Source organism: Chroicocephalus ridibundus, chromosome 3 (genome assembly GCF_963924245.1).
Source record: "Chroicocephalus ridibundus chromosome 3, bChrRid1.1, whole genome shotgun sequence".
NCBI lineage: Eukaryota > Metazoa > Chordata > Aves > Charadriiformes > Laridae > Chroicocephalus > Chroicocephalus ridibundus.
Window position 1 is genome coordinate 126,915,835 of NC_086286.1, and position 16,685 is coordinate 126,932,519.

Genomic DNA, 16,685 nt, shown 5'->3' on the forward strand with positions numbered 1-16,685 from the left:
CCACACTGGAGCAGTCCGTTCCTGAAGGACTGCACCCCATGGAAGGACACACGCTGGAGGAGTTTATGGAGGACTGTCTCCTGTGGGGAGGGACCTCACGCTGCAGGGAGGAGCAGCAGAGACAAGGTGTGATGAACTGACCACAGCCCCCATTCCCCATCCACCTGTGCCACTCAGGAGGCGGAGGGAGAGAAATCGGGAGCGGAGTTGAACCCGGGAAGAAGAGAGGGTCGGGGGGAAGGTGTTTTAAAATTTTGTTTTTATTTCTCATTATCCTACTCTGATTTGATTGGTAATAAATTAAACTAATTTCCCCAAGTCGAGTCTGTTTTGCCCATGGCAGAGTGAGCTCTCCCTGCCTTTATTTCAGCCCATGAGCCTTTTGTTTTATTTTCTCTCCCCTGTCCAGCTGAGGAGGGGAGTTACAGAGCGGCTTTGGTGGACGCTGGGCGTCCAGCCAGGGTCAGCCCACCACAGTGTTTTGGGGATTTTTTTCAGGAAAATGAATGGCTCCTTAACTGCGGATGTGAGCTATCATACTATCACAGAAACAATCACCGAGACCACAAAATATTAAACGCTTTTCCACATGGCACGTCCCACACTTTGTCTCCCAACTAGGTAGTTGGAAAAGGAAAAGAGAAGTTTTAAGTGAAACCAGCTGCCTGCTGCTAGCAAGTATCTGCTGCTGGTGGCTACTGTGGAACAAAAGAACAGTGTGGGGAGGTGAACATTAGTTCAAATCTTAGGTTGGAGTTGACTTTTTGTGTTTATCTTCTAGATTTTTACACTTCCAGAGTTTCAGCTTCCTGCAGAGTATCGTGCCTGAACTGTAACAGAACCCGCATCAAATATATGCTACATCTGCATTTGCTTCATAAAGAAATTACAAACCACTTGCTTATAACTGTGGTCTTTTCATGATGGGAAAATTGTTTTTTAAAGTTGCATATTTAGGTGAAGAATTTAGAAGTAATGAGCAAGACGTTTCATCAGACTACAACAAGGAAATGTGATTGCTTTTCTGGCTTATTAGGGATTTTTCCCTCTTTTCTTACAGTACTTTATGGCAGAATTGACTGGTGACACTTCACAGAGACTTTTGCTCTTTAAGTTTTATGAAGGTGAAAACCACTCCTGTACCACCAGGCCACAAGCTATTCCGAGAGCAAATTCTTTTAGAGCACTGGCTCAGCTTCAAGAAATTAATATTTTACAGGGCTGTAGCCCACGGTCAGTGATGAGAACTGAGCTATTTTTACATTTTCTGCAATGCCTGAGTATGTGTTTTGTATTAATCATTCCTGGCAGTGGGAACCCAGCGGACAGGTCTCAGTTCCTGAGTGATCAATTAGTCTGTTCACAAAGATGTTCTAAAAAGCCAGTTTATTATGGCTAAGTTTTTGTCTTAGAAGTTATTATGGCTAAGAAAAGCCAAACAACTGTTGGCCTGATCCAGAATGGAAGTTGTAGATGCTTTGGTCCGGAAAAAGGTTCTGAGCTTTGAGTTCACAACTGCTGTAGGATCTGTCCTGCAGTCGTTGCGCATTTAGTCACTGTGGCTTTGTGAAGGCTCACTCATATGTGGCCCTCGGTGTGGTATTTCTTGTTACCCAGCTCTGTGGTTCCCTGCTCTGCCTGCTGTTTTCCCAAATCTACTTTGAGGTTCTTTGTGTTGTCTAAGTGAGGAGGTAGACGCTTAAATAGTAGGATAGCTGCATTCATGCAGCACAGGACACACAATATACTTTTAATTAGCCAGAACTTCATGTGATACAGGACACGTGTAATGTCATGAAAAGGACTTTTTTAAAATATCTACAGATAGAAGCAGGTTTTGCTCCAGAAACTATTCTGAAAGGGTTTAAGGCTCCTTTTGGCATTGTTTTTTTGGGTTTTTTAGTTTGGTTTTTTTTTTTTTTGAGGGAGAGGTGCTGAAAAGGGTTTCAAAAGGAAAGGCATGCTGGGGAGATAAACAGTTCTGTGTTTAAGAGCGGTGCAGGAAGCAAATTGATGGCGTTGCTTGTGGGAGGCTCTTAGAAGCAATTAGTGATAAGAGCAAGGAAGGAGGAAATCTGGTTGGCAGCTGCGGCGCATTCAGCAGCACCTCTGACCTTGGCCCGAAGGTGCTTCGAAGCTGCCGGGGAAGGGTTTGCTGCCAGAGCTGCTGGATTTACCTGAATTCTCATTGAAAGACTTGGTGAAATCTGCTGAAAACCTGCAGGGTGTAACTTCTCATCCTCTGTCTAAAAGCCCTGCATCGCTTATTCAGGCATTGTTTAATATATGTGAGGGTCTGGAGCACAAGTCTGGTGAGGAGCAGCTGAGGTAGCTGGGGGTGTTCAGCCTGGAGCAGAGGAGGCTGAGGGGAGACCTTCTCGCTCTCTACAGCTCCCCGAAAGGAGGGGGTGGCCAGGGGGGGTCGGGCTCTTCTCCCAAGGAACAGGCCATGGGATGAGAGGAAATGGCCTCAAGTTGCGCCAGGGGAGTTTTAGGATGGATATTGGAAAAAATTTCTTCCCCAAAAGGGTTGTCAAGCGTTGGAAGAGGCTGCCCAGGGCAGTGGTGGAGTTACCATCCCTGGAGATATTTAAAAGATGGGGGGGCGTAGTGCTTAGCGATATGGTTCAGTGATGGTTTTTGTCAGAGTTAGGTTGATGGTTGGACTCGATGATCTGAAAGGCCCCTTCCAACCTGGGCAATTCTACGATTCTGTGTAAGTTGGTGCTAGATTGGAAGACTCAGTTGGGCTCAATGACCCTTACAGGTCCCTTCCAACTCAAGATATTCCATGACTCATGTTTGCACTTTTTTACATTCCTAATAAGAGTACTAGGAACAGCCTTCCATCAGTCTGCCGTAGGGTGGGAATTGCCTCCTCCATGCAAACACTTCTTTGCCCCGCCGTGGGACAACATGAGAGTTGGCAAGAGCAAACGAGTCCTTGGCCGGAGTCCAGAGCCCGGGAGATTGGTTGCCAGGGAAGTACACGGCAGGATTTAGTCTGAGACAATTTATTTGGATAAAAGGGGTAACCGATGGCGTACGGTGCGTGTTTCACCTTGCTAAATATCTGAATTCTCTTGCCAGAGCTGTGAAATGATAACTTAATCCTTGATTGCTTCTTACAGCGCTGCAGGCCACAGTCTCTGGAAGAATGTTTTGTCAGCCAAAAATTATGTATAGCTTTAGCAACCCCAGTTACAATGCCTATTCCAGCTAGCTAACTTCGGAATTAATTTGTGGCTTTTACACTATCTACATTGTAGCTTCTGCAGTAGGTACCACTACTCATACATCTCTGCTGATGCCTACTGCTGATTCTTTTTTTTTTTTTCTCAGCATGAATAAATTACCGACAATAATGTGCAAGCCCGTAAGCAACTGCCAGATTTGTTTTTGGAGGTGATGGGTGTTAGTACAAGCGTTTTAATGAAAGAATTTTTTTGTACACAAGAACAAATAAAGATCATTGGAACAAGAAGTAGGGAATAAAAGCTTATTCAAAGTGACCTTCCCTATTTGATACTTTAGGATTATCTGATTCCCCAAATGTGAGCTTTCAGTTGGAACACAATGGGCATGAAAGAACTGCAGTGCTTTGAAATAGTTATGTGGTGTGTTGACTCAAGAATAGTTCACAAAATATTTCCAACACTTAAAAATGACCACAGTGATTTGCTGAGGTGGGAGGGAGAAGAATAGACAAAAATGTGTAAGTTCATCATCTGGACAGAATATGAATTTAGGAAACTGAAGGGCAGGGGAATGCTGCAGCGAATTGGTAGCGCTTGTTTGGGCAGCAATAGTTGGAGCTTTTCCCCCCAAATATTGAAGAAATCGGTATTTTGCAAAGAGAAAGAAATGGAAATGCTGAATATGCAAACGTTTTAGTTCTGTAACTAAAGTCTGCTGCACCTTCAGGCTGTGCCTTGTAGCTGTACGTTCAGTTGCACCTTGGGTTTACTGTACGGATTGTGTGCCCGCAAGCCTTTCCTTTTCGCTCCAAAGAAGTTTTTCCATCTCCAGAACAACTTCTTCCTGCAGATCTATGCGCTTTCATGCAATTCTAGGTTTAAGCAAATATTTAATTCTGCCTAGAGCACTATGACATTTTTTTCAGCAGTGCGGAGCCATCAGTAGGGCACATATGGGACATGGGAGCCGAGCTGTCATGGTGAAGGCTTGCCTGTAATTTTCATAATATGCTGTATTTTCTCTTGGCTTCTCAGCAAACAGGTCAATTATAGCTTATTTCCCATCCTCGTGCTGGGAAAAGAACAGCTGATTTGAATGGTACACTAAGGATAAGGATTTCTTTTCTGGGTCAAGCAGAAGAGCGTCTGGGTGCAAAAACACTACCCTGAAAAGCGGTAGTTTGAGGGGCTACAGAGGGATCTAGGCTGCTCATCTTAATGGGTCTTTCTAGTCTTAGTTTCTCTGGGACAAAGATTTTATTAATTTCCTCGTGCCAGGTACTCTAGTAGTAAGATTCCAGTCCTGAGAGCTCATCATTTGGAAAAATGACAAGAGAAAGTAACTCCCGCTTTCTATAGTGGGGATATGGGGAGGTGAGGAAAGCGATCCCTCCTTAACATCGTTCGTGGCAGAACTGTAATCTTGCGCCTGCTGACCTGTTTGAGCGAGTTTGCATAAATAGAGCGCTGGGTAAAAAGGCTTGAAATCTTCATGAAGAAAAAATAATACATCGGTGTATGCCAAAATGCTTCAAATTTCTGTTGCCATTCAGCATACGGCAAACGTCAAAGTGGATATTGATTGCTGCCTGCTTTCTAATCTTCGCGGTATCACTCGAATTTGCGAAAAGGGGTTGGAGGAATATAGATAGTATTGAAAGAGTTGATCGGGGGGAGGGAAGGGATGTAGGCTGTGCTCTTGGGAAGAGTGACAGTGTGACACATCTTTCTTTTTTGAGAGATAGCAAACACTAATTTCACTAGAGCTGAATGTTTGAGGCTTCTAATGTATGTCAAGATTTTTTTTTTTAAGTGCTCTTGTTGAGATGCCAGTGTCTTGACAAGCTGCCGTTCTTGGATTCCCTTTTCACTAGAGAGGATCAGATGCGTTGTGCTGTTCGTTCACCTCCCAGGCTCCTTGGACGTCGATGGGAGGTTTGAGTTTGAGAGCACATAGATATTGTGCAACAACCTCTGGCTTATCACTGTGAGTGGGAAATGGGTATGTGCTAAATTAAGGGAATTCAGGCAGTTACTGAACCGTGGAGGCAAGACAAATAGCTTCTATGCTAATGACCCACCCTTCTTGCCTATGACTCGTTATCTTTCCCCCCATACACAACTAGATCAGCATCGTTTGTGGTTTCTAGTGTGCATGTAGTTTTAAATACTGCTTGAGTTCCTAATTTGGAGTTGGATCCAAAACAGGCCATGAATAGACTTGCCACGTGAAAATAATGCTTTGTTTAGCAGCTGTCTGGTTCTGGAGGCACCAGAAATCACTCTGAGTGAGGTATAAAGTTTTGCACGGTGCCTGTGCCCAGAACTGCCCTCTTCAGCAGCTGAAGACCCAGTGATGCTGAAATTGCACCAAGAGCCAGAAAATAACTGGACGCTATATCCAATGACATTCCCAACATTGCAAATACACTGTGCGTATACAAAACACACCATTAAGACTGTTTTCTTTACAAAATGTGGCCGCAGCAATGTTCTGTTTTGAACTGCAGCCGTTTCAAACATTGTCTACTTGCTTAGTGGCTCGTGGACTTGCTAATGAAGTCGGAGAACTGAGTCCATGCATCTCCTCAAATAAGCATCACCCTTTCCAAAGAGAGGAGGATGTTACTCTCCGCTTGAAGACAAGGAACCAGAAAACGAGGTGAAGGAGGTAGTTTGACGTATTATTTAGACCACCAAGCTGGAAGGTGTCTCCTCAGTTGCGGTCTTTGTGATTACCTAACATAAATTGCATGGCCAATCATGAGAGAAATGACTGTAATTTCTTTGGGCGTGTGGTCTTTACAGCAGAAAATATATGGTAGGGGATATTATAATATAGAGCTCCTTCATGGCGTAAGTAATTCAGTGGGAGGAGAGAAGATTGGGAATTAGCAAGTACTCGGAGACAAATAAGAATAGGGGAGGCACCTCTTGTACACATTATGTTTGGAAGGAATTAGTGCGTATTTAAAAGAAATAGAAAACATTACTAATTTTTTTTTTGGAATGCCGTTGATAAAATCTTTTGTTTCCCTAGGTTGAAGAGTCCTTACAGTAATTTCTGTGACTTGCCATGATTGCCCACTTCATATGAGGGTGAAGAGCTTGTGGGCTACTCTGGAGACCTGGAGCCTCCATGGCTGCAGAGCCGTTCGTACTCCCGTGAATGGCTCTTTATCTTTACCCTTTCTTTTTTTCTCTTCCTTGGTTGAAGCAGAGAGGTGCTGAAGTAGATTCTTTTTTTTGTCAAATGATATCGGATGCACTCGTTTGTGTGTAGGTACGCGTGTGAAAAGATAACCCAGGCTGTGAAAAAAATCACCTGTCTTCCAGAATGGTTCCGGATGGTGTGTTTGTGTTTTCAAGGAGAACAGACAAACTCAAACTGGTTTAAGGTCAAGGCTCTAATGAGTTTATGAATTGGATGAAACAGCTGGCAGATCTACAAAAGGAGGAAATACTGCGCTTGGTGGCACTGAAAGAGTTCTTAAAGTACCCTTTCATGGATTAAAAAAGTTTGTTCTTATTCCTAGGTGGGCATAAATGACTTCTCTCCCCCCTAACCCCCTTTCCCACCTTTATTTTCTACTTCTAGCTGTCAGTGGACTCCCCTTAGACGTTTCTGTGGATGTCAACATGTTTTTCTTTGTGAAGCGAGGGCATGTTGACAGTTCCCAACTCCTGCAGAAGGGAAGTGAGCAGGGAGGGGGCCGGGGGGGGTTGTCTGGTGCAGTTCCTCGCGGTGGAGGAGGTACTGGCATCGCTTTGGCTTCTTCCCAGCTTCTACCCCTTTTGCTGAGCCTGTAAGAAAAACCATCTTGCAACAAGAACTCGCAGTAAACCTTGAGATCATTTTAAAGTCAGAAGAGTGAGAGACAAAGCTTTCAAAAATACTGCTCTAGATTGTTGTAGCTAATTGAAAACAGACACAAAAAAAGTTATTTTGATTCCCCCCACCCTCCCAGGAGACCTGGTGACACGTCCTCTGCCCTGGTAGCTCCACCATAAATGCACACGCAAACACACACGGAAGTCAAAACCACTTTTTGAGGCAGAAGGCTGTAGGGCATGGCTATTTGATGGTGGAAAGGCCTCACATAGAAAAAAAAAAAAAATATTAAATTTATGGTGAAAATTCTCTTTGTGTTTAAAATTTTCTCTCTTTTTTTTTCTGAATGTGCTTGGTGTATTTAATCTCAAAGAGTAGAAGACAATTGCCGATAAAGAATTTAATCATTCGTGGTTGTCTTTTTGAGCTCTCCTAAATCCCACCTGCCACCCAAGAAAAAAATGTAGGGAAAAGCCTACGTTTTAGAAGTGGGCATTTTATGATTTTACGATGAAGAAGCAAGAGTTAAGGAGGTCTAAGCACAGTGCTTTCTCTGCAGCTCGCCTTTGTGTTAGACAAGTTGCACTGTGTGTTGCACGATGAATTGTCAACTTGCTTCCGAAGAAGGAAGAAAATATTCAGGATGGTAACTGTTCTGAAACTGCAGCTTTGTAACATGTTTTCTGCGTTAATTGTAGATCGATTCTGTGTATTGAGAGGAACTAGGGCTAACAGCATGAACAAAATCTTGAACTGGACGTCTGGGATCCTCTTGGAAATAAGGAGCTTGTGGCTTGGGGAGAGTGAAGAGGACAGGATGAAACTCATCTAATTGCAAAGTAAAATGCTTTTTAGAAACAAAGCCCCCCTGAAACCCAACCCTCGCATCTGAATTAAAAGATGTGTATGTTTTTCAGGCAATAGTTTCGTAAGAAGAAAAAAAATGAGCTCTTAGATTCTAACGTCACAGCCAAAAGGCTTCTGTGATTTTTTTTGCAGGAGAAGGGAAGTACAGAATCAGCGGTTTGGTGCCGCGACACTTGGGGCGGTTCTGGTGATAATCCTGATGGATTCCCAGTAAGATGTCAGCCTCTGATCTGTTGAGCTTGTTTCACTCTTTATACAGTCATACTGGCGAGGGTTTGGGTTTTTTTTTTTTTTCCTGATTCTAAGTATGATGAAGTCATTCTAATGACGCAGTTCCCGTACAGCCGCTGTTTGTACAGACTCTGTTGTGCCGCTGAGAAAGATGCTGTGTGAAAACACAGACTGTTTTCCCTCATCTGCAAAATAATGTTACTGAAAATAGCTGTACAACACGTAATGATGTCCACATCAGGGAGGCTTTTCTATGCAAATATCCCACTAGCTATTCTGCCAGGTGTAGAGATTTTCCTCCAAGATGCTTTTCAATGATATGGCTCTTCTTTTTGAGCTCTCTAACTTGAGATTTATCCTGTATGTCGATGGCCTGTGCGGGCGTTTTAAGGACGGCTTTTAGTGTAAACCCTGTGCTTTGCATCGTGTTCTAGGATTAATCCTGTATAACAGTGACTTGGCTTTTTAGCCCTTGCCTTAAATCAAAGGTTATGCTGGATGAGAATACTGTGTTAGTTGATGCTGTAGAACAAAATTATCATACATTTATCTGTACAGGAATATGGACACAGCCGTGCCGCGCTAACTGCCTCCTCGGGAGCTCATCACCCAGCTCCTGGGCTGGCTGGAGATCACGTTTGACTAAAGCAAGTTGTGGGCTTGTCCCAGAGGGGGAACAGGTTTTCTGCCATATCCCAGGGCTAGGACCGTCGTGTTCCCATCTGGAGATCTATCAGTGGAGTTAATAAGCTGCCAAAGCATAAGAGGACTTTTTTTCCTCCCTCCCGTGGTTTTAAAGTGGTAGCTGCATCAGGCTCTATTAAAAAATATTGAAATGACAATGGTAATTGAAAGTTTTGGTACTGGCTGTTCACCAAACATTCTCTAGAGCACAATGGTACCCTGACATCTAAGTGTCTACAAACAACAGGATAAAGCCATAATCCCCTTGTCATAACACAAGCTTTACGGGATACATGCACCACTTGAATGTGGTCGGGACTAAGCAGATTATTGTACTAACAATACAGAAAATTTAGCTCCGAGTAGAAAACACCCCAAACCCACAAAGCTGATGTTCAGCCTGAGTTCTTGTTTTTTGGGGCTTTTTTTTTTTTTTTTTTGAGTGAGCTACCAAAAATTAGTTTTGTCAGTAGAAACTAAGTAACCGCCAAGTATGCCTGGAATGCCTTGGAGCACTGGAGGAATTTTCCAAGCAACAGTGATTACTTTTGTTCCTTTTAGCTACACAAGTTTGAGCTTTGAACTGTGTATGCTCTTTCACATTTTCTTTGACGTATTGGGGGATTTTGCTTTAAAGAGACTGTTTCTGTTCGCAGAAAAACTTTTGCTCGAGTAGGGCGGTGTGATTTTTCACCTTAAGAGCTCAGTGTTGCTGTGGAGGTAAAATCGAGACTTCATAAGAATAGTATTCATTGGAGGATATCATCCAGAAATTGGAGTCTAGTGGGACTCCGCATTTTGATACCACTTCCTCTATGTGTAAAAATGGGGAAAGAATATTTATAAACGGTTAACCCCAACAACCATAAGCACTTTACTTTCTGAAATATTCTGGGGAAAATGGATTTCTAAGTATCGTAGGATAAAGAAGCCTGAAGTGATCAATTTGATTTAGTTGGCATTTCCTCTCATTGTATACCTAGCAGCAGCAAACGGTGTTGCAAGTTGGATTTGTCTGATATGCAGAAAGAAAGGAAACAGCTTCTCAATTAATTCTGCTATTGCTTATCAGTTGTCATACTGCTGTCTTTTAATTATGTCTATACTAGTAAAATAATTCATTTTCTTGTCTAACTAAATTTAGACTGGCTGGCTTTCTTTTCTGCCAGGACAGAAATTCTGCAGCTGAAATTTAAACAGTAAAACTCTGAACATTGTAGTGTCTTTTCTAACTGACCGCTGGCTCTTCAGAAAACCTTAGTCTGAATCCTTTATTCACATAGAAGCAAAAAAACCAACCCTACCAATTAAAGAGTCTGCTTCAGAAAGATAGCTGGGCTCCTAAACTTCAAAAAAATGCAAGATCTTCCTGATATGCTTTTGTGCCTGCGTCCTTATCTGGTGTGCCCGAAGTTGTCTGCCTTAGGCTTGCTGGTGCTAGAGCTCTTCAGTAATTCCTCCACCACTTATCCACTCACCTCCACACTAGGAAACTCCCGCGGTACAGGGCAGGATATATTTGCTTCTTCATGGGGGAAGGTAAACCTGCAAATCATACGCCCTGTTATTCCAAAATAAGACTGTAATTAGCGGTATGTTAAATCCTGCCTCCCGTCACAGGTGGGTATCTAATGCTGAGACGGCGTGAGCGGTGCACAGGTCCTGGTGGTATTCTGCTCCGTCTATGCCCAGTATTTACCCTCCGAGATATAGCTAGGGGCCAAACACAAAAGTCTTGTTTGAAGGATGAGTTTTCTTGAAAAACCCTTCAGTCCATGAAAGCCGTTACCTTTTAACCCACGGCTCTTCAAACAAAGCCTACGTTTGCTTAGCAAAGCTCCGCGCTGGGGTCCTGTGAAGGGGATGTTTGATTTTTCTGAGATGTTCCCAAGCATCCTTCCCTGGTGTGTCGGGGTTATTCCCCAGGGATGGTGCTGTGAGTTTGAGTGAGGAAGCTCACGGCACATGAGTGAGTGAGAAGGAGCAAGGGAAAACACTGTGCAGAAACCACGAAAGAAATGGAGCATTATAGTTCAGGGTTTTTCATACAGGTACTATTTGGGGCATAATTAGCCAGGGAAAGGAAAGGATCTGTGGGGACAACTAATTCCGCTCAGTGTAGCGTCACTTACTTGGTTCCAGGGAATTGCTGAAATGTGAAGCAGTTGTGCGTTTGTGTCAGAACCCAGCATAGTTATTGTGCTGCTTTTACCTGCAACAAATCATTAATAAACTCACAGAATTGCAGAATGGCTGAGGTTGGAAGGGACCTCTGGAGGACATCGGACATTTGTCCTTTAGGTGCCAGGCTGGAGTTTCTTTCCTTTGACTCGATGCCGAGACCAGGTCTGGGGCAGCCTGTCCTGATGTGTTGCTGTTCCCACGTGCACTGAGCGAGAGAGAAGGCCTAGTTACAACACAGCATTTCTCTTCCAGATTTTTGGAAGTGTGGAGTGGGCATCATGGTTGTGAGTGTTGTAACAGGGTCTGTGAATTTGGAACAGGTTGCCCAGAGAGGTGGTGGAGGCCCCATCCCTGGAGACATTCAAGGCCAGGCTTGATGAGGCTCTGAGCAACCCGATCTAGTTGAAGATGTCCCTGGGTTGGACTAGATGACCTTTAAACGTCCCTTCCAACCCAACACATTCTATGAATGTGGGATATGAAGAACAGTTCACCCAATACTAGATTTAAGAAGTTATCAGAAACACAGTGGTTTGGACTATTTCTCTATAAACTTTAAAATGAATAAACTTGCTACAACGTGGAGTTGTTCCTGCTTCCAAAGGGTAAATTACAGTGACACATGATGCCAACTTTACTTAATAAAATGTGTGTGAATACAAATTGATTTAAGGCAAGATAATTCAGCCAGGAGCATAAAGATGTGGTCTTAGAGGGTGGTCGCTGGGAGACACTGAAACTTTTCTGCTGTTAGGTCCCAAGGATTTTCCCCATCAGTTTGTTTTTTCTAGTTGCATTTTTAGGTACTTCCGAGGGTTTATGCTGAGCAGTTCCTGCTGAAGGGCATGAAATAGCACTAATTACATCGGAATCTGATATGTTTGTTTTTGCAACGGTTATGGAAGATTGAACGTGGAAAGCAATAAAAATTTCTGGAGATTTGCTGAGACTTTCCTAATTCATAGTTATGGTTGGAGTTGTTCCCTTACCCTCTTTTTTTTTTTTTTTTAACCCAAAAATTCTGATTATATTTCGCTATTCCAGAAGCTTCTGAAAATGGTAAAATATTATGTTTCAATTCCATAAATCCGGTGTTGCTTTGTGCCACTGAGCAGTTTCAGCTAAATTTACAGTTTGGATGTTGTTGTGGTCGCTCTTGGCATAGGAAATGTTCTTTTTCTAAAAAAAAAAAAAATCAGAAAAGGGGAAAAAAAAAAAAAGCCTGGTTTGCCAGATCATGTCCTGCAGCCTCTGTACCTCTTTTCACAGAATCCCAGACTGGCCAGGGTTGGAAGGGAAGGGCCCTCTGGAGATCATCCCGTCCAACCCCCGGCCAGAGCAGGGTCACCCAGAGCAGGTGGCACAGGAACGCGTCCAGGCGGGGTTGGAATGTCTCCAGAGACGGAGACTCCCCCACCTCTCTGGGCAGCCTGTGCCAGGGCTCTGCCACCCTCACAGCAAAGAAGTTCCTCCTCATGTTGAGATGGAACTTCCCATGGTCAAGTTTGTGCCCGTTGCCCCTTGTCCTGTCCCTGGGCACCACTGAGAAGAGCCTGGCCCCATCCTCCTGACACCCACCCTTTCAGTATTTAGAAGCATCGATAAGATGCCTTTTCAGCCGTCTTTTTTCCAGCCTGAAGAGACCCAAGTCCCTCAGCCTTTCCTCATCAGAGAGATGTTCCAGTCCCCTCATCATCTTGGTAGCCCTTTGCTGTCCCCTCCCCAGCAGTTCCCTGTCCTTCTTGAACCAGGGAGCCCAGAACTGGCCCCAGTGCTCCAGCTGTGGCCTCCCCAGGGCAGAGCAGAGGGGGAGGATGACCTCCCTCTACCTGCTGGCCATGCTCTTCTTGGTGCCCCCCAGGATGCGATTGGCCTTTTTGGCCACAAGGGCACATTGCTGCTTTTCCCTGCTTTCTGACTTGCCACCTCCCCCCTTTCTCCTCCCCTTTGCCCCATCTGCCCGTCTCTGATTTGGGCAAGAAGCAGGATGTGCCGTGACTGATGTAGAGCAGGTGCAGATTTGCCAGCTGGCCACTGTCTCGCAGCTCTGGGCTCAGCCAGCAGAACTGATATGGCCCGAGCTATTCCCGCCTCTCCCCAGTTAATGGTTCAACCCCACTCCTTTGCTGTGGTGTTTTCCCCACAAGATTTGCAAAATCTCAAGTATTCTTAAGGCCACTATATCTTGTCTCTGCTTTTGAACCTTTAAAACCAGAGTAAAAACTGATCTGAGATATTGGTAAAATAGCACTAACAACACTTGCTGAACAAAGGAGTTTATTGTGCTTCAATATATCATTCAATTATTGGAGATTCTATTGTTTGTTTTTTTTTTTTTAAAGAACAGAAGCAATAGTGGTGTTGGACATGTACTCAGCTGGGAATTGCTCTGGTTTTATCCGGTGTTTAAATTGTGCATAAGATCTGTGAAACCACTAGCATTTTTATATAAAAGCAAATGTGTCTTGGTCAAGAAAATCATGCCGTGTAAGAGCTAGCTTAAAAAGAAAAGATCGCTCAGGGCTGCATGTCTTCATTCACTCTTGAAATGCCATATGTATTCATTTGGCTGCAGCAAATAAAATAGTATTAAATGTAAGTAGTCGTTTTGGAGTATTCTTTTTCTCCTTTTTTTAGTTTTAGAAACCCTAGATACATTAGATTGCCCCTACTTCGGTTTGACATTGAATTGAAAAAAGATAAAAGAGAGGACTTGGCAAAGGAAAGTCCTGTCGGTCTGGATTGAAGTGCAAATAAGTAGCTGAAAACATCTTAGCGACATCCTTCAGTAGCTAAAAGATAAGTTTTCCCTTCCTGTGCTGGGCCGTTCTGCTGCATTTGAGATAGACGTGAAGTATCGGCTGTCAGCCGAGGAGCGACAGCAAGTCCTGCCTGCGCCTCTCAAACGGCAGCATCCCTGGGGAAGCTGCCGATAGCCGCTGGACGTGCTTTAAGAGTCCCGCGAGAGCTCCTTTTCACTCTCTACCTTGAAGACACTGGTTTGGATGTGGGTTTTGGGGTGAGCAGTTTGCAGGTGGCCCAAGTGTACATGATCTTCTCTGCTTTAGAATGACTCATGATTCTTTACTGTTTATTACTATTAAAAGTTGTCATAGAATCACAGAATGGTTTGGGTTGGAAGGGACCTTAAAGATCATCCAGTTCCAGCCCCTGCCCTGGGCAGGGACACCTCCCACCAGCCCAGGTTGCTCCAAGCCCCGGCCAACCTGGCCTTGAACCCCTCCAGGGATGGGGCAGCCACAGCTTCTCTGGGCAGCCTGGGCCAGGGGCTCACCCCCCTCACACCAAAGAATTTCTTCCCAATATCTCATCTCAATCTCCCTTCTTTCAGTTTAAACCCATTCCCCCTCGTCCCATGGCTCCCCTCCCTGCTCCAGAGTCCCTCCCCAGCTTTCCTGGAGCCCCTTTAGGGACTGGCAGGGGCTGGAAGGTCTCCGCGGAGCCTTCTCTTCTCCAGGCTGAACCCCCCCAGCTCTCTCAGCCTGTCCTCCCAGCAGAGGGGCTCCAGCCCTCCCAGCATCTCCGGGGCCTCCTCTGGCCCCGCTCCAACAGCTCCGTGTCTCTCCTGTGCCGAGGCCCCAGCGCTGGAGGCAGCACTGCAGGGGGGTCTCCCCCGAGCGCAGCAGAGGGGCAGAATCCCCCCCTCGCCCTGCTGCCCACGCTGCTGGGGATGCAGCCCAGGCTGCGGGGGGGTTCTGGGCTGCCAGCGCACGGTGCCGGCTCCTGTGGAGCTTCTCATCCACCAGTCATATTAGGATCCTCTGGGGTTTTTTGCTAATGCCAGCCTTAACCATAGGAAATGTTCTTTGTATACGTTGCTGTCATCCATATTTTGTTGTAGGAAACACTGCCCTGTTCCGTAGGTGATGCTATTTCTCGGTATTTACCTTTTCATCTCCTCTGGGATGGGCTGTAGCAATGCACTGTATTTGGGCATGGAGCCTCCTCTGAGCACCCGGTGCTTCCAGTGTGTGCTTGGAGCTACGCAGGCTGCTGTGGGTGCTCTATTCCTGTTACCTATTCATTTCCCGTGGGATTTTGAATCAGCCTGAAAATGTTTTCATGGGTTTCTGGCCCCAGCTATGGCAGCGCGCAGCTGCAGCATTAATGGGTTCGCGTGTGCACAGCACAATGCTGCCTGCTGCAGCGTGCACCCTTAATGCTTTCCTTAGGGAAACATTTGTCCCATTTATTCTCTTGGTCCGAAGTACGCAGAGCAAGCTACAGCTCTAGATAGCTGTGCTCCACCCTAAATGCTGAACGCTGGGTTTCTGGGATGTAGGGCTTCTGTTGGCACATGCTTGGATTAAGCGAGGCTGCAATTGAGTCATAGTTTTGTGTGTTTGTGCAGCTCTTTAGAAAATGAGATACTTTTAAGATCCTTAAGTCTGAACTAAGCTTGATGATTTACATAGCCCCGTATAATCCATCCTCTTAAAATTGTGTATGTGATATGACTTCTGAGATTATATCCTTATTGTTGCTTTAATCCAAATACTCGATATTACGTCCTGTGTTGAGGGCTGGAGAGATCAACTGCATTGTCACAAGATAATCCTGGCTTGGAACTGGGCTGGGGAATATGAGCACAACTGGGGAACGCTCATATTGGGAACGTATATAACGCTCATATTGGGAACGCTTATAACTGGGGAATGTGACTGGGCTGGGGAATATGGACATAATCTTGCTGAATTCAAGTGGCATCACATCTTGGTGTGCTTAAACTCGGACTCAGAATCCAGGCTCCTTATTTCACAATGAGAACGATCACAGAATCGTAGAATTGCCTGGGTTGGAAGGGACCTTTCAGATCATCGAGTCCAACCATCCCTAAACCATATCTTTGAGCACTATGCCTACCCATCTCCTAAATACCTCCAGGGATGGTGCCTCAACCACTGCCCTGGGCAGCCTGTTCCAATGCTTGATAACCCTTTCAGTGTAACAATTTTTCCTAACGTCCAATCTAAACCTCCCCTGGCGCAACTTGAGGCTCTTTCCTTCCTGTAGGAACAAGCCTGCTTGGTAAGCAGGAGCACCCTAAAAGCCACTTAGAAGTTTCCAGTGAAGGTCTTCAGCAAAATACTCCCCTGGCATTTCAGAGCACAGAGCCCCAGCAAAATGCTCTTGTGTCTCTCAGAGTAATCCAGGGCTCTCTGGTGTCTTCTGTGTCTGGATCAAAGCCCTGGTGAAGGAGGTTCCCTCAGTATGTCTCCATCCCTACGACCCAACAGCAACAGTGTGCACCAAGCATGCTGCCGAGGGCCTTGGGAGAGCTTTTATTCAAACTTGGCCAGATGGCAGAGGGAAAAGCGGTCCTGTTGTTACTGCTTATGTGCATGACCCTGTCATGGGGTAACGATGTAAATAATCATCCTGTAGAGTGGGTCACACCAACTGCTGTCCAAAGTCTCCGTCCTTCTGGTTATGTCAAACAGATATGTGTATTAGATCCAAGCCTGACTATAAAGAGATGATGGACTTGCTTAACAAACAATGATTTTTGAGAGACAATGCGGAGAAATTACTATTTTTAAACTCACTTCTCAACTCATAGGAGCAGCAAGAACTGTGAGAGTAATCTTACGTGGCTCCCGTGTCTTTCTTCTCCTTTGCTCAAAAGAAATCAGCGACGCTTGTCACAAGACTTTACTTGTCACTAATGT

At 44.9% G+C, this 16,685-nt stretch overlaps 1 protein-coding gene across 4 annotated transcripts in view; it reads left to right on the top strand.

Moving 5' to 3' along the window:
* The window catches only part of KIF13B (kinesin family member 13B), a 141,368-nt gene that overhangs the window by 40,533 nt on the left and 84,150 nt on the right, over positions 1-16,685 (top strand). The gene's annotated exons all lie outside the window — the stretch shown is intronic.